Genomic DNA, 18,447 nt, shown 5'->3' with positions numbered 1-18,447 from the left:
AACAAGACCGCTATCTAAGTTTGCCTGACATTTTTCATTAAAAAATCTAGTGTTGTATGAAGCCCAGTTGTTTACAGCTTTGCCAGAGTTTGGTTGTTCAGGCTGGATGTCTGGCTGAGTCTGAATTGGTTTTGGAAGTTTCAACTAGAATGCTTTGAGCATTTCCAAGAATGAGATGAGAGAAAATTGTTGTTTGCCCATGTGAAAACAATCCCATGACCATTTTGCTGAAGAGCTTTAATGTCTCCACATTCCAGAGTGATCTACTGAAATTCAGCCAGGGAACTGCTCTGTGGCAGCGAATTGACTTTTGCCAACCCTGTGAAAATTATGCCGGGCTAAGAACCACTGAAAAAAGTATTTTACCGAGGATACCTGGTAAAGCTTTGTAGCTAACTTCTTGGAACAGCCCACATATGCTGATGCTGTCCCGGTTCCCCACATCTCACCTATTGCAGCCAGCTTATGCACATGCCGTTTCCAGAGAGCACCTCCGTCTCAGGGTTACAGGGTGAAGCAATACTCTTCCCACAGTTACTTCTTCATCTGATGCTACAGCACTGCAGCACAAAAAACAAGGTGAAGGCTCTTGTTTTCTCTGTTTCAACAGCACTTCCTCAGCAGAGCCTGTGTCACAGTGGGAGAAAATGTGTGGATAGCATGATTGCTCTTGTTGCTAGGGAGGGACACGGGGAAGGAACAGCACTGTGAGAAGCCCTTGTATGAAACCTTTGTACCTGTCAGTCAGCATCTCTTTCCCAGTGACAGGTATTGTCCATCACCTTTGCCATGGGATGGAAACACTGTCTTTGGGAAGGCAGAGAATAATCAACCATCACATGACATTTTGCCGGTGTGAATACGTTTTTATTAGGAGTTTATCTGGATCTTCAGCTGACTCATTTGGAATCAGAATTATCTCAGTTCATGTCTCTCTGTGGTCTGAGATTGTGTCATTGCTCTGTTTGGCATCCACCATCGCCTGCCAGGCGAGCTGGACTTCTCTCTGGGTCCCAGTGTCCACCTCAGCTGACCTTCCAGCTGTGAGCTTTGGAAGTGATTGTCTCCGATCCTCTCTAGCAGCTGCAACAGTGCAGAGTCCAGCCTCACCCATCTGCAGGGCACTACACTTCCCTGCAAAGCTGTCTTCTTAGTTCTTGCCTTCCGAGTTGGGCGTGGGGCAAGCTCCTGAGGGAATTTGCTCAACCTGCTTTACTTTTGTAGAAACAGCTATGGCAGCTGCTATTCCCATATTTTTACCATGCTCGTGGTTCCTCTTCTCTCTGCCGCACTCCCCCTCAGGAATTCATTCTGTCTGACTGTGCCATCTGTCTAAATGCTTCTCTTTTGCTTGCCCTCCTCTCAAAAATCAGGGCTTTGCAATTCTGCTGCGGTTTTGCAGAGCAACAATATGCATTTCCACTTCTCACAGTTTTATCCTTGTTTGAAAGCAATGTGGTAATGGCCATATAGAAACTGTTAAGAATTTATGGGTGACACTTTGGCTATGTCTCTTTTCAGGAAATTAGACAATGCCAATGCTGGTTCTCTGCCCCTCAGTCCAGTTGTCACTGGCTGGGCATACCTACCTTATTAAAGTTCCTTAGCCTTCAAAACAGGTTGGCTCTGTCCAGCCTGCAAACCCCTGGCTAGGCTGGTCCCCAGCCAGGGCTAATTCCAGAACCATTCCAGGAAGATCGCTGGTTAGTCCGTGCCAAAACTTTAGCCAAGCCCTGGCACTGTTTATTCTACTAGTTTAGACATAATCCTCATGTCATACTTGTCTGAACACATCAAATGCCTGGAATCATCTGAACAATCATATAAAACCCTTTCTGCATTATAAAGATGTATTTTATTACTATTGAATCAGACTTCTCTAAGATTACAGATAAAGGGACTGCTTTCCAAGAATATTTTGAACTTCCAATGCTGGAAAATTCTAGCATTGGAAAAAATTTGGTGACACATATTTAAACTGATTTTTTTGAATTGGTTCCTTAGGCATTATTTTAGTACCTCCTCTGCATGCACCTTCGCTTGCTTTCTACTGTTCTGCTTCAAATGCCTGTTTCCTTGTTCTCCTTTCATTGGATAAGTTAAAAAAACCCAACACTCCAGACAATTTTAATAAAGCTCGGGGACCAATGTTTCCACCTGAACTATTATAATTAATGAGCATAACAGATGATACTTTGGTCAGATGAGTCAAACCTAATAACACTTCATTGGGTCTTCTTAGTTCCTCATGGACAAACACTGCTTAGAGCTACAGGCACAGTTGTGCACAGAATTTCACAGGACTGTCTCCTTTTCTAAGGACACATGTGAGCAAGGAAAAAAATGCCGGCAAAAGAGCTTATTTAACCATATGTGGTTTTGGAGGACTGTCTTTTATTGAACAGCAGTTCAGTGAGTAATATGAAAAACTCATACAGGCAATTCTAAGCGCTGTCAGAGAAGAGAATAATAAGAATTTCTTGATGCATCAATGGCTAAATCGTAAACAGCCAACAAACCAACCAGAAACTCAAATAACCACTTTGAACCCTTGGCTTCAGCAGAACGGAGCACACAACTCTTACATAGGGGGAACATCAGACCATGCAGGGCTTTCTGCACAGTTCCATGCAGAAGTAGAGGATTGAGGTTTGCAGCAACTCGTAAAGATTTAATGCCATCTGAATCCCTTGGCCCTCCCCTCCTGTGAAAGGACAGTGGCAGTGCCTTAGAGCCCCAGGAGTTGTTCCTCCTGTTAGTGAAGCAGAACCTCAGAGGCAGCTCCATCCTGAAGTGATAGCACGAAGTAAAAAAGGCCACCCCTCTTCTTGCATAACTTTCCAATGCCTCGTGTACAATGCATATTTTATTAAAATTAGAAATGAATATATTGCAATTCTAAAGCAAACCAAAAGGACTTCTATCTGCCAACATCCCTGTTCAGATCCTTCTCCAAGAGCTGATGAAATCATCTGACATAAAGCAGAGCAGAGGCTGCATTCTTTACAGAGCTTTGAGTGATGCATATTTTACCAACTCATCCATGAGAAAGGGATTCTTGAACAAATGGCTAAGTGAATGAAGAGATCATTTTAAAAATATGCTTATGTGGAATTTTAGTTGTGACACGCACAGTGAACATTGCTAATGATTTCAGATATCAGACTATTTTGCAATTAAGAAGCAATTCAATACACTTCTAAATTGTAGCTCTGAAAACATTATTTGTGTTTCCAGTACTTTTATCTTAAATAGTCTTTCTGGCTTAACAAAAATTTGGATAGAGATTGTTTAAAAACTTACAACTCCAGCAGTAATTCAGCTGAAAAGTTTCTGAGGAACAACTGTTACATCAATAAACATAAATCTCTAAATATATGTAAGATTAAGATCCTTGTTGTTCAAGATATTCACCTTTAATTTTAGGTGCTTGAGGCATTACTGAAAGCTTAAAAATATTACTGAAGAGTGCTGTGACATCTAAGCCATGGCATGCAACTCTTTCGCATGCCCAGTGACAAATAGCGTGCTCTGCCTTTCTTTCTGTCCATGGGAAGAGTGGATTTTGGATTTAATTTAAGGGTGAGGGAAGTGCTTTTGAGATAAGATTTTGCAGTTCCCTGCTGCTCTGTTCTTATTTGCAGGCCCGTTAAATGCTGTTTTGCAAGAACAGCTTTCTCATTTGAACGCTCAGTAATGATAACAAATTTTTGTGGTTTAAGACTAGCATGAGCCAATTCAAGAGCACCTGCTGGGAGATATTATGATTTTTGTGTACTTCAGCTGAGGATACAGTTAGCTTGTGTTGTTGCAGGGTATGAATTGCAGTTTTTCTTCTAAAAATAGAATTCTTTTGCATTCAGACAATACAGGAAACATAACATTTACATTCAAAACAATTCAATAAAAGCATCCTTGGTGAGATAACAATATGTTTTTCATGTCAGAACTACCGTGGGATAAAGAAGCCTGCTTTCAAGGGCCCCAGCCAAGCCATAGTAATTTAAAATAGCTGAGCATGAAGTCCTTCACTTTTAGCTCCATGTCCTGTCATAAGCAATCAGAAAGAAAGAGAGAAGTTTACTAAATTAGTAGTAAGCCACCGACTAGTTTCCCCAAGGTGAGGTTTAAGCCTCGCACTCTCTCTATGCCAACCCCTGCAATTCAGTCAACTGCGGGGACCTCCACAGCGTACTTTGTGACAGCTGGGGACTGCATTTGTGCTCTGCTCTGGGCAAGCAAACAAACCAAGCAACACATAAACCAGCGGCCGAAAGCAGCTAGCAGGGGAGAGCACATACAGGGCAAGGATTTGAAACTTCCCCTCAGCACTCTCCCTGCCTCCAGCTATTTTCAGTTTAAGAGATTGCGCAAACCTGATGTGGTTTATCTGGTTAGCAACCATAAGTGAGTATTTCCTCCAAGTATTTCTACTGTCTCCCTCGAAGCCATGTTAACTTCCACATCCACGGACAAGGCATTCTGCAGATCTGCTGTTGCGTGTGTGAAGAACCACGCCGTTCTGTTTGTTGGTAGAGACTGCTTCAAAGCCCGTGTAAAGCCAGAACAACCAGCCAAAGAGAGCAGGTGCCAGACATGACAGGAGCATAGACTAGTTTTCTACTAGAACTCTTTGGGTTTGAAAGATGTCAAAGTCACCCACCTTCCTGCCTTCCTTCCCAGACACGGCCAGGGCGGGAGGCAGTCAATGCTGGAGCCCTGCAGAGCCCAGCTACCCGAGCTGCGGGCGAGCAAGGAAGGGTGAATGCAAAGGCTCTCTGGCTGCTGCCATGCACAGAAATGATCTGATAACTCTGGGAGATTCTTGAGAACGGGTTTGCCTCTCACAGCAAATGAATAAAAAAACTGCACATGAAATTGTTGCCCAGGGCTCTAGATCTAGAATTAGTACCATAAATTTTCTGACCATCCCTAGACTGTTTCTCCCTAATATTTCAGAGGAGCACAGAAACCAGCAGTCCTTAGGGAAGCTCTACTATACTTACACCAGTCATAATGGAAACTTAAAACCTCCAGCACTGGAGATTCCTTAGTGAAGCCATCTCTTGTATCCGATAAACAAACCTGAACAAAATAATGTGGCCCATTAGGATTTTCTCAGACACCTTTCAGGGCCCTGACACTTCTATATTGACTCACTTGCGAAATAAGTGCATGATCTTTGCCTTGTCAGTGTTCAGCAGCTCTGTGTAGGATCTGCATGCAAGATACCATGGTGCTTTTGTTATGTGAATAAACATCTGTTAGGAATCCCACCACAACCACTAATTTATTCCATGTAAACAGCAGAGAACTCATGAGAAAATGCAGGCTCTAGTCTACTACCAACCTAGCCTACCGTCACACAAGCACATTTAAGTGCTGTGTTTTGGTCAGGTCTTGCTGAGCATAGCAGCCGTGCTTAATTTGTCTTGTCTAAATCAATGTGCTGAGTAGTTACCACTTTCACTGAACATGGAGATGATTTAATTTATGGATTGCTGCGATCAGTCTATTTACACAGTAAAGGAAGAAGTTAAGAATTAGCAGTCTGATGGCAAATAAATCTTGATAAATCAAAGGAATACATTTTGAAAAGAATTTTGAATTACTGATGTGTGAATTCAGAATCTAGTGTCAGAAAGTATATAACTTTTCTTTTGAATATGGATCAGATTTTGTCTTAAAATAGTGAGGACATTTCCCCACATGTATGAAAAGATGGTTCAGAGCATTCGCCTTTTGAAAACTCATCAGTCTCCATTTATTCATGACCAATTTGTTCCTGAAAGAGTTCAGAGCATGTGGACAGTTTCTGTTCAAATCAAAGACTATTTTTTCTTGAGACAAAAGTAGCAGTTTGAAGAGGAAATGTGACTGTTTTGATGTATATACATCATGTAGACTGCTGAGGTAAATCAGGAACTTGAAAAATGCATTTCTCTTCTGAATGAATCCTTAAAAATATATAATGGGAATAGAAACACGCTATGATGAAAATCACGAACACTGTCAGAGTTAAAAGTGAAACTGTGATTGCTTAGTCGAGAGAAAAAAGTGTAAAGGAGGCATGAAGGAAGAGTGTTGAATAAGAAGAGGCTGGAGAAGATGGGTGGATGCTCCTTCACAATGCATGAGTGAATCTGCATAAGGTAAAAGCAAAAGGCAACCAAATTAAAGTGAAAAAATACATGCAAAGCTATGTAGATTTTTAAAAACATATTTAAGTGGGTTCTTGATTTTCACCATGTTTGATTAAAGCCATAGGCTTAGAATGCTTTCAAAAGAATTTTTATATAAGGTAGGAAAAGACATTAGAAGTCAATAATTCAGGTGCTAGGCCATCCATTAACTGATGACAATGGAGAGAGATTTTCCATTCTACTGATTCCCTTCTTCCTGAGCATCTAATGCTGAATCTGAAGAGTTAAAATTAGCATTGTTCACAAGAAACTGGTGAGAGATTTTTACCTTCACTGGCTAAGAAAGCAAACTGCTAATAATGAAACCAGCAAAACTGATAGTAGGTTTATAAAGCCACCTTAGGTGCAAGTAGAGTGAATCAGGTTAAGATACTGTTAATTACCATAAAATATAATCTTACGGTAATGTTTTGGACATCTTCATAGCAAAATTTGCCTTGACTGTGCTAGTACACTTTATATGAAGTTAGTGTGCTGGTATTTCTATCAAAATTTCAAATAGGAGCTACAGGAAAGTGAAAAGATGCGTAGTTCCACCACAGCCATAGTTTCGTCCCATTCGGTGGAGCTCCCTGTGTGTGTATGTCTATGTGTGTACATTTAGAAATAAATACTTCTTGTAAAGGATTGATTTTTATGTAAACACTTTATTGCTTTTCATGAGAGTAGATTTTTTTCCAAACTTTTTTTTTTAGCCAAGAAAAAAATGTTTCTGCTTTGTAGAAGTTCATGGGGTTTTACTTCAAACTCAGCAGAAACAATCTTTTAAGCATGAAAAACTGAAGGTCTATAAAGTGTCTCCAAAAACAGACGGCTCTGTTTTTAACAAAATGTCTTTCCTCTCACGTGTACAACCCATGCTATGACCAAAGTAAATGAGAAACAATCATAATTCTGTTCCTTTGGCTATATCTTTTGGAGACCCGCCAACATAAAATGCATTAGCACAAAAATGTACTTGTCCTTAATTAATTTATAGCTTAGAGCAGAATACCATAAATAACAGTTGAACTTCAGCTGCAAAGGTTTAAAAGTCATGGATAAAATATTGTATAAAATTTGTAATAAACCTTAATCGGTGCTAGAGGACAAGTAGAACTAATTATCAATAATCTTAGGAATTTCAGTGATGGACAACTGAATGTAAAAGATGTTTATTTTATAATACATTTGGGTTCTATTGAATTTATTGTCATTGTGGGAGAGAAAATTATTTAAGTTTTACCAATACCCTGAACAAATACACTTACTAAACCAAGCTATTTGGTTGGGGTTTTTAATTTGATTTGTTTTGTTTTGTTTTTAAATAGCTTGAAGCATATAAAATATGCTGGCGTGTCTTGTCCTGAGGCATGCATGGTTGAAGGTTACAGAATCAACATGATATACTATAGCTTTATACAGGAACACTGGACTGGAAAGGATCTAATGGGTCGTCAAATCTATTGTCCTAATATTGCAGGAATCCTGTTTTATAATCCCCTTCCTAAACGTACGGAGTTCCACTGTGAGTGCAGTTAGGATTTTTGCTGCTGTTACTCCAACTGGAAGATTGTTCCCAAATCTCCTTGCTCCAAGTGAGAACCCATTTCTGGTTTCTAGCATAGATTAAATTCTGGACAATCTGTGCCAATGGGTTCCCTTGCCAACATTCTCATTTAGTTTAAATGGCTCTCCCATCTCCCTGATGTTTGCCTCTGTGATGTATTTATAGACAGCAACTGGATCCTTTAACGACCTTTATTTTGCCAAGCTCTTCATTCTGTCTTCTCATATGATAGGTTCTCTATTGCCCTGGTCATCCTAGAAGTCCATCTTTGTACCTGAACAACTCTGAGGTAATGCGCTACAAATGACAAAGTACAACAGTCTTGTATAATAGCATAATAAAAGAGACCATAGCAAACAGAGTAATAATTTCAGGCTTGCAAAGATGTGCTGTGCCAAATATTTAGGAGGTTGAGTAAAGGTTTTGAAATCTTCTAAGGGGATCTTTATTAGAAATAATGGGTTTTTTTCTAAGTTGTTGGTTGAAATTGCAATATGAAAGGTTTTACAGTTTTAATCAAAAGCTGGGAAATCAGTGAAAATTATGATTTGGTCGAGACCTTCAGCCAGCATAGTATGCAGTTGATTAGATTTGTGACAGTAATCATTGAAGAAATGGGTCTGGCATTTTGAAAGTTTGTTTGACAATAATGATTGAGAAAATTCCTATGAACACTGTATAGTATGTGATGCATCTTTCCTGGAGAAGCCACAGCTGCATTCACATGTCTTTAAGAAATTTCAGTGGCAGAGTTCAGGGGGTCACTTCCCTGGAGCTAGCTCTGCAGAGTGCTCCTGTCGGTGTGAGCCACTGGGAAGCAGAAGAGAACATGGGGACAACTGATCCCACCACCTCCCAGGACCACAGAGAAAAGGATATTTGGTCAAATCCAGTATCTCCTGGTCTCTTGTGCCATAGCTTCTTGGAAAACTCCAGGAAACTCCTGACTCCCAGCTGTTAGGACCGTGACAGCAATCTTTTTTGGCAGTTTTACTTCTAATATTCACTGAATCAACAGTTTAATCAAGTTTCAAGGGGAGCTTCATACAGAAACTTTTTCACAGTTGTGCTGAGCCCGCCATCCCAGCTCTTGGGGCCACAATCACTGGCGTGTAGGATTCCTCTGTTAATGTGGAGGAGAGACATTGTTGGGGGGGATTTGTTTTTCTACAATCCTTCTTTTCTCAGGAATAAACACATTGATTTCTTTTTTAGCTTTTCCCTGTCCTGTAGCATAAGGCAAAAAGAGCTTTTGAAATATGCTGTAGGAAAAGAGAAGCACAAATCTAAGCACATACGAAGATCAATGAAAATAAAAAGGGTTTAAAATGCAAGCAATTTCTTAAGCAAGAGTAAAGGGGAATCCCAACCACGATTACAAGCAATTAAACAGACAATTAAGGAAATACATGTCAGGGCACTGCATGGGTGGCTGCTCCCTGGGGACTGGGAGCAGGGCGAATCCCCATGGGGACTGGAATCCCCTGGGCATCAGGCACTTCCCTGGGGATGGGGATGGGTGGTGGGCCCACAAGTGGGCCCCGCTCCATGGGGCCCACGACCCGGCAGGGCAGGGCTGTGGGGAGCTGGAGACCGGCCTTGCTGCAGCGAAGCTGGGGCAGGGGCTGATGGAAACGAGGGGGCTGACATGGGGTCCTGGGCCCTCAGGGCCCTGACAAGAAATTAAATGGAACTGTAATTCTAACAAACAATTCTGATGATAATAGTCATCATCAAATAATTGATTTGATAGTGGACGCCGTTGCACACTGCCTGCCCCCATGGTAGCCTGTGGGCTGTGGGAAATGGGTGCCCCTTCACGTGTCCCAAAGGCTTCTCCAGTGATGCTGGTGGGGGTAGGGTGCTTGCCAAAATGAGCTTCAGTTTGTGTCCTATTCTGACTAGCTGTGCATAGCCAGACCTTCACAGACCGTCCATCCAGAAGGACTTGCCCTTTGTTGTACCATCCCCAGTGTGACAGCTGGGGCTTGGAGCTGCAAGGGGGTGAAAAGCAGCTTCAAAACCTCTTTGCTTTCCCTGGCTCTTCCTTTGAGGGTCCTGGGAACTGTGGCTTGTAGATCAATGGGAAGATGGGGACTTTCAGCACAGCTGTCATTAGGGTATTTCGGCCAACCTGCCAAAGAAAACTTCAGCTTTCCTTCTGCTAAGTTTGGTACCCTGATCGGCGGTGCATTGGGGGAAAGGGGGCATATGTACGTGAACAAGGAGAGCTGAGGGGCTTTCTCCAAAACAAATCTTCAGAGAATCAACATCTTCCTATTACTGCACTGAGAGTAACACAAAATTATTCTATTTAGTGCCTGTGATTAAAACTCTCAACAACTGACATGCAAAAAACAGCCCAAGAGGCATCCTGCTGTGATGTTATTGTAGCCCTGTTAGGTTAAAGATGCTAGTGAGGCAAAGTCAGCAAGCAAAGCTGCTTCTTTCATTAGCCTAACGGCTGGTTAGGAGTGGTTCTGATGTACCTGTGTGAAGGCTGTGAGTGAAATACCAGCGTTATTCAAGTCAGTGGCAAAATCCCATGGGCTTTTCAGTACAACATGTTGTAGTATAGTGGAGAGTGTTTTAATTAAACGCAGTGATACTCATCCTCACTCTTTTGCTTACCATATTTACTGCAGCATCACTTAGTTAAATGGAGAATGACATGTATAGGCATAAATATGATCTCAAGTTATTTTGAAGTTTAATGAAGAAAAAGATTTTCCAGAGTAGTGTAAAGCATCTACTTTATCCTGCTGCTTGGTAAAACATCAGAGAACCTAAATCACTCAAGCGCTGTGTTCCTCTTGTGAGGATTTAGGAGTAGTTACTACATTTGTAAGATGACCTTAAAACAATATATAGTGGAGGGAAAGTACTCTTAAGGGCCTATTTTTAAATCCTTTCTCCTGTGAACAAGGTTTCTGCAAATCAGGAACAATGCCACTTCTTTTGCATTCAGTACATTAGATTTTAATTTCATTTAGACTGATGAAAATCCAGAGTAACTTCTCTAAACCCAGAAGAGTCAAGACAAATGAGGTCAGAATTTGACCCATTAAGCCTTGGTCCACTCTTTTTGTAATCTTAATAATTAGTATGAGGTGATTGACAGAAAACTATTATTTGTTTATTGTATTTTGTGAATTGCACTGAAAATGAAGATCTTCATGCGAGAGCATAGCTCACTTTCTTATATTAGCTCTAGATAGTTGCATATTAACTTTTAAAGACAATAGTCTTGATCCTTCCTCTGTTCAAATTAATGAGAAAACTCTCACTGACTTTTTTGAAGGACAAGCTTTTTGTGGGGTAAAGACTTAATTTCTGTAAATCCCATGTGCTTCATACAAATTATCTCTAGTTTGCTTCTTGTAAACTTTCATGCCGGACGTGATTCAGAGCTTGTGGGTATAACGGTGTGATGACCTGAATTCTTGCACTTGTAGGAAATGCTTTCTACTATTAATAAATAAGTAAATAGACGGATAATTGCTCATTTTTCTCCTAGAACTAGCTGTTCGAGTCTGAAGTTTCCTAAAGAAATTTTCAAGAAAGTGAAACTATTTATCAATAAAATAATCTGTTTTTTTTCCTATAAAGACAAGTTTTACTTGATGTGTTTGCACCAATTTAACTGTGAATACAGCTAGTTAAGATTTCATTATTGTATCTATCCTTGTGCTGTTCATAATCCAATAAATCTCGTTCTTTCAATTCAGAGCAAGGACAAAAAAACCCTACAAATATCAAGTTGGTATTTACTGTTCACCCACAGTTTGTTAAGAAATAATGGGGCAATGTGCCATACACTGTTCTAACTGCTATTAACTTAGACACCACAGTAGTCCTGCTTTATTCCTTAAATGGCAATGTCCCTAGTATGACTACAGTGTTATTAGGAGAACTCTATAAATTATTTAAATAACAATCAGTCTGGAGGGTTGAACAAAATTGTTACCCTTTTCTTTAAAAAGATCACAGTTTTGCAGAACACCATGTTCTCCTTGACCAAACGTTTTGCCAAAGGGAAGACCTCCATGGTCTCACAGCCCTCAGCAGCTGTCTCGCAACACCAGTCCTGCCTCTGAGCCTGCCCCGACACATCACTGCTCAGACCCATTGGCCCGGATCTTTCCATGCTAGCTGTCTCTGAAGTGGGTTTGACCTACCCAGCTTAGCTTCTACCAGAACCGTGCTGCACAGTTGAGAAGGTCAGGGTAGAATTCAGGGAATCCACAAGGTGGATTCCAATTCTGTCCATTTATGCAAACTCATGAAATGCATGAATGAGCTTTTATCAACTTTATCAACTTGAGACCTTACCCCCCTCCCCATATGCCCTGCAACATCCCCAGCTTTCCAGGAGCAATGCTCCCAGTTCCCTCCATGTCTGCTCTACCTTCATGGTATCTGGAGTTGTCACCATGTCCCCAGCCTTCCTTTGCTCACTTTGTGGGCTGTGGAAGAAACTGGTCTGCAGCTCTTGCTGTGCTGCGGGTTGCCCGGCTTGGCCAGCCAGGGGAGTCGTGCATTTTCACTGAGCAGCTGGAAGCCTGCAGGCTGCGTGCAGTGTGACTACTAGATGGGCCAACTGGGTATGTTGCTTCTCTGATGTCATTTCGTCATTTCGTTGCATTGCATCACGCATATTCTGCAGAACTAGTCTACTCAATGTGGAACGCAGCGCATTACCAACCAGCTTTTTGCTTCCCTCATTATGGCTGGCTTTTTTTTTTTTTTTTTTGGTTGGAGGGGGTTGCTTGTTGATTGCTACATTAAAGTAGAAAGCCGCGACTTGTAGTACCAGCTCTTAGGAGGCAGCAGGAGTGTTAGGTTTTACCACCTGGGTTGGTTTACCGTATCATACCTGCAAACACGTTGCCTAGCATGTTCTGGATTCTTCAGGTCACCCTGCTCTGTCATGGCCTTGGACACATATGGATAAAGTCAATGGGAATCTCTAAATATAAGTATTTTCAAGCCACTTTAAGTCTGGAAGACTGGCAGGCAGAGCAAGCAGAACATGCTGCTTCTCCCTTCGTCCTCATATGCAGCCCCTGAGCCTTATCTTTTCTCTAGGGAGCAGCAGGGACCCCAGTCAGCCTCAGGTGGGAGCAGCAGAGCGATGGCACAGGGACACCTCCGTCCTCGACTCCCTCCTCCCCCCTCCGGACCTAGATTCTAGCGAAGCCCCTGCTCTGGAAGCATCCCTCGATACAGGTATTACTCCACACCACGGGCTGTCCGGCTGGCACACAGGGGCTTCCAGGCAGAGCCATGCTCCTGAATTATTAACATTCGGGAGATGCTGTTGCAACAGCATGTCTGGAAAGCAGCACTTGAGCTTCCCACAGATGTCAGCTCCAGGAGGTGACCAAAATGACTTTTGTCATCTCTAGTCTTTCCAAGGCTCATCTGAATTGCAGAGCTGTCAAAGTCCTCAGGGACTGTTGAGGATTACCAAAGACTGAAATTTTTTGGCATAATGGGTTAATAATAAGCATCCTGAGTTAATGAGTTAGCATAACAAGGAACTCTTTAGCAGGTGCTGCTGACTTTTATGACCATACTGGGTGTCTCACAATATTCATCTGGGATTTTGGCTGTCTTCAAAGCCCCATTGCTAGTATCACATTGGTTATACTGTAATCTTTATTTCCAGTTTTAAAGTGCCTCAATGGTGCTAGAACATACTTTGAAATTGTGAACCTAGCTCAAAAACTGGAAGGCAATCAATAACTGATTTTGTAAAAATTTCACAACTTTAAGCCCAATATCATATCATATTTTGAAATGTCTGACTCATTTGGAAAGCTCAGGATTGTCTATATTAATTATGGTCCCAGAAGACCTATCTCAACAATCACAAAGCAATTCCATTTGTAGTCAAGGATTGCAAACACGATCTTCCTGGAACTGAAAGTTGTACATTGTGCAATTTTTATGGCTTGTATAGCTTTTCTATCTTTAGTTAGTTGAAACCTGCAATACATCATATAATCCTCCTTAAATTGCCATTCATTATGCTGATTTCCATTAACTTGGCATAAATACGTTATTTTCTTTCTTAAATTTGTATAGTTACTATTTTGCCTAACAATGTTACACAAACAAAACTTTATTTTTCTCTGATACAAAGTTGATGTGAGTACAAACTGCTAATGATGTGTTTCTAGTTATGGAATTTTTAAACCAAATTATAAAAAGACATATTATTTTCTTTTTTATTTAAAAATATGCATGTGTTATAAAGTCCAATAACTGTTCCATTACTTCAACAGACCATTTATTTAATCCACCACCTTTACAGGCATTTGGAAAAGTTTCTCGGAGGTTTGAGAAAGCCTAATAAAATTGCACTTTTCGGCTTTTTTGAAGATACAATGGGAAGAACAATTCTGGGTTTTTTTCTGTCTAGAAATGCATCTTCAAGGTATAAGAGATCAGTCAGCGACAATTATTTACACAGAGTTCTCCAGCCTTGCTCTTGCTTACTTAAATAGAGATAATGTCATGTATTTGGCTACCTGCAGAAATTGTTTGCGCAACATTACTTCATACCCTGGCTGAGCAGAGGGCAGGGGAGCCGAGCCTGCTGCTGGCACACCAGTTCATGATGTCTGTGCCATAATGCTAAGTGCTGGGTTCTGACTATATTTTTCTTTTCTAGGCTTTTCTATCCCTCTAATTCCCATACTTTGTCTTCGACACATATGCTTGTTTCAACAAGTCTGAGGTTTGTCGAATACTGGGGGTTTGTTGCTTTCCACGGGGTATGGCCAGGCGATTCCTAGTGCCTGGAAGGCCAGTGCTACAGCCGAGTCACGCTACCACACTGGCGTGTGCCACCAAGCATTTTCACATGCGGCTTTCGGTTTTTCTTGATGCCAAAAAAAAAATAATATTTGTATCAGTAAGTACAATTATAATAAAGACTTTTTTTTGCAAGCATGACAGCTACCTTAGGTCAAGCACGTGGCAACCTCCCAGCTGTACAGAGATTCTCTAAATATGGCCATTTCATACCAGCTCACTTTTGCAGTCCTAGAATCAACTAACAAACTGCTGACTGATTTTTATTTTTTTTAAATTTATGTTAGTTTTTTGGCATGCAGCCAACGATGTTGTACGGGATGAATTTAAAAGATATAGTAGGATACCAGATTTTGGAATTAGCTTTGATTAAATGAGTTACAGAACTTAATATGGAGGCAAATAGGGTTTTTTAGGTTTTGACTGAGTTTCATAATTTCTGTAAGACAGTGATATACAAATCCTAAGGCACTGTGCTGACAGAAAGAAAATCTGAAAGTGTAACTGAGTAGAAATTAACATGAACTGATGAATTTGATTTTGTTTCCTAGCTGATAAATATAACAATAAACAAATGTGTGTATTCCTCTAATTACATTTAGTTTAGCAGAGCCTTTCAGGTTTCAAGTTATAAAATGCTCTTAATAATTCAGTAGGGAAATATTTGTTCAACATGAGGACTTTGTCCTGACTTTTCTGAAAGCATTGTGACGTATTCTCAGTGTACACACAGTGGAGGCTCAGCCAGCTAGTCTGAGCTTGCCTTTTCTGGGCCCAGGTGCTTACCAGTTGGCTACTGGGTGCTCTGGAGAGTTAACTTTCAGCTGGGGAGGTCTGAAAAAAAACTCTTTCACCTCTGAAATTCCTGCAGTGTGGATGTGGACAATTACAGATAAGAAAAGCTCTTATCTCTGGCCTATGCAGTGAATGTTAAGAGGGAAGAGGTGGTTCTCAAAGCCCACTTAGACATTGTCACTAGGGATACAAACCTGAGTGAGGTTTATTTTCACTGGGAGCAAAACAGTATGTGAAATGTGAAATGAGCACATGATAATACTTTCTGCTGCATCTTGTTTCTTAAGATAGCTAAATATAGCACCTTAATATGACATGAGGTGAATTTGCATCCTCACGGGGGGAAAACTGCTTAATCTTCCTTTCCCAAACCACAGCTGAGAAGCTAAAAAGTAATAACAATACCATTTTGAGCAATTCAGAGGCAGGAGATTAGGCTTTTGACCATAACTACCATTTACACCTAAGAAAGCAGCTGCCTGGGCAGCGCAGGGTCCGGCTTGCTCCCCACGGAGCCAAGACGTGACGGAGCTGCCAACAGCGACCGCAGCAAGTCCTTGCCAAGGCCATGGGTCCACCACATATGCATAGGAGAAGCAGCCCGAAGTAATTTCTCAGTCACTTAAACTTCCTTGAAGGCAGCTGAAAAATATTTAAGTAAACAAATAAGTAATGCTGAGACATTACATAACTGCTGGGTCAGACAGTTTTTCACTAAATAAAGTGAAACAGTCATTTATTTCTATGCTGCCTTCTTACCTGATTTCTTACCTGATTTACCAATCATATGCCGTCTGTATATGCTTCCCCCCTTCTTTTTTTGGATGATGACCAAACTTTTTGGCATTATTGTGAAAAGTCAAATCAATCTTTTAAATTTGCATTGAGAGACCCAGTGATGCCTTAATATTTAGAGGCACCCACCAATTCCCTTCAGCAACGCTGAGACTCACATTACTTTTCTGTCATCCACCTCCTCACAGGAAAGAGAAACTTGAAAATTTTATGATTAATTTTTTTTCAGATTGATCTTAATTATTAAAAATAGATCTCTAATTTCACTTGCTCTAACTAAAAGAAAGCTAACATAGATCCATTTTTTATTGCTGTTTCTTAAATTACTTGTTTGGGGCAATAATGGCCAAATTCCCCCCACTTTTCCTTCCAAGAAAGAGAGTTCAGCACAAGGAGTTGTAGCTGGAGAGTCAAATGAGCTCATTTCCCAGTTAGGTAGCTCAGTAAGGGCGAGCTTTTGACTCTTTTCAGTACTTTTAAGAAATACTGGGTTCTCCACTCCTCTCGGCCAGAAATATCCCTGTGGGAGCAGTCTGTGTACTGTTGTCTTGTAGAAAATCCATCCCAACGGCACAAGCCACTTGAGTTTGCGACTTCATTAACACAAAGTTGGCAGGGTTGGTTATGGCAGGGACCGTGAGGGGTGGATGCCGTCCCACAGCCTCTGTCATGTCCTAACATTTGCCACCAAGTGTGGCACTCTTGTCAGACGCTGATAACGAGGTGCCAAATACCTGTTATTACCTCCCCACCCAACAGCAAAATCGGCCTTTGTGAGGGTGCTTTTATGGCTCCATTGCCAGTTTATCAGTCAGCTTACTGATGTGCCCAAATTAAGAGCACAACCTCTTTAGAGGGGTCCAGTGATGGCTCAGAGGGTTAAAACTGAGACCTCCCAGCACATCCCAGGGGCAGGATGCAGCCGTGTCCTCCAGCCATGTCCTCTCACAGGGAGGCTGGAGCAGCACCGCCCTCCGCTCAGCACCTTTTTCCATGGAAAAAACATCAGGCGATGCTTTCCCTGATAGATAGGAGCCATGGCGGGCTTGAGCAGTGGTCACTCGAGATGCATGATTGAGGACGAGGTCAGGCCTGAAGTCTTAACATAGCCTCAGAGAGCCTGGGCTCCGTTTCACACTGCAGATCATGGATGAAACCTAACCTCCTAGCTCAGTCACACAAGTGAGATACTTAAAGCTGAACAGTGTGAGTGTGTGCCAGCGCAGATGATTTTATCTTCATGTAGGCTTGTAAAACACCCACTCCATTTGTAGGAGTTCTTTTTAATATCTTTCCATGGCTCTGAACTGAAATTACTTTCTAAGAAAAGCAGCTAAGGATTTTTTACTCTATCCTAGTGGAAAAAAGGAAAATTCAACCTTTTTAAAAAAGTTACATAAGGTAAGATGTTTGGCTAGTTGCAACAAGACAAACACAGTTCACTTTTAGATTTTATCCCCATTGAAATTGGATTTTAAGAAGTCACAGACTTTAAAGCAACTTAAATCTGGCAGCAACTAATTTTAGTTATGTAAATGCAGGACCAAGGCCATGCAGAGATATTTATTTGCTTCTTCCCTTCTCTCTTCCTTACCTATTTAAAGTAGCTATGCTGTGTTTTCAGCTTAGCCTGACTTTTTGCTCTGAGCTAAAAAGCCAGGTGAAGATTTGAGCAGATTAACATTGACAGGCTGTTTAAAAAAAGATCTAAACCAGCTCGACCTGTAGATGCAGGATAACTCTTCAACTTCATTCTTTTCAAGTGAAGAAATTGTCTAGGGATTTTGAAACCAAGACATTAGAAAAGGCATATAAATACAGTTTCTATAAATGAAAGCTATTACAGTGCATGAGGCCCTTTCCAGTGCCCAGGTGAGGTATCAGCAGGGTTTTGTGCTGCTCCCTGTCAACGTGAGGCATTGATGTTATTTAAATGAGTTAGGCTGACATTTACTTCTTTACTTTCTTTGCCACAAGTTGTGAAGTCAGTGGAAAGCCTGCAGGATTACTGGGAAATAATGACAGTCACTGGGCTGGCACTGCCAGGAATGAAGTAAGACTCTCCTTTCCTTTTACCTCTCTATGAATAGTAAACACAAGCGAAGGCCAGGGCTTTGAATAATGCAAGGACCACTCTGGAGCCTCAAAGTGCTAGCCCTCTTATCAGTGACATGAAGCAGAAGAGCTCAAAGTTTGTGCCACCGAGCCCAGCAAAAGCCTGGTGTGAAGTGAGGATGTTGTGCAACCTCTCTCTCTGCTTCAGCTGCCCTCTCTCTTCCTGAC

At 41.3% G+C, this 18,447-nt stretch overlaps 1 protein-coding gene across 2 annotated transcripts in view; it reads left to right on the top strand.

Annotated features, from left to right (window-relative positions):
• LOC104158401 (filamin-A-interacting protein 1-like) overlaps positions 1–18,447 on the top strand; it is a 65,837-nt gene that overhangs the window by 15,724 nt on the left and 31,666 nt on the right. Inside the window, exon 2 of one of the 2 annotated variants that reach the window (XM_009696041.1) lies at positions 12,841–12,981. The exons of the other annotated variant lie outside the window; for it this stretch is intronic. The gene's annotated coding sequence lies outside the window, so the exon portion shown is untranslated. The remainder of the gene's footprint in view (positions 1–12,840; positions 12,982–18,447) is intronic. 2 annotated transcript variants of the gene reach the window in all.

This window comes from Cariama cristata, unplaced genomic scaffold (assembly GCF_000690535.1).
Source record: "Cariama cristata isolate BGI_N322 unplaced genomic scaffold, ASM69053v1 scaffold4430, whole genome shotgun sequence".
Classification (NCBI taxonomy): domain Eukaryota; kingdom Metazoa; phylum Chordata; class Aves; order Cariamiformes; family Cariamidae; genus Cariama; species Cariama cristata.
Note: the sequence above shows the minus strand (reverse complement) of the source record. Positions and strands in the feature narration are given on the sequence as shown.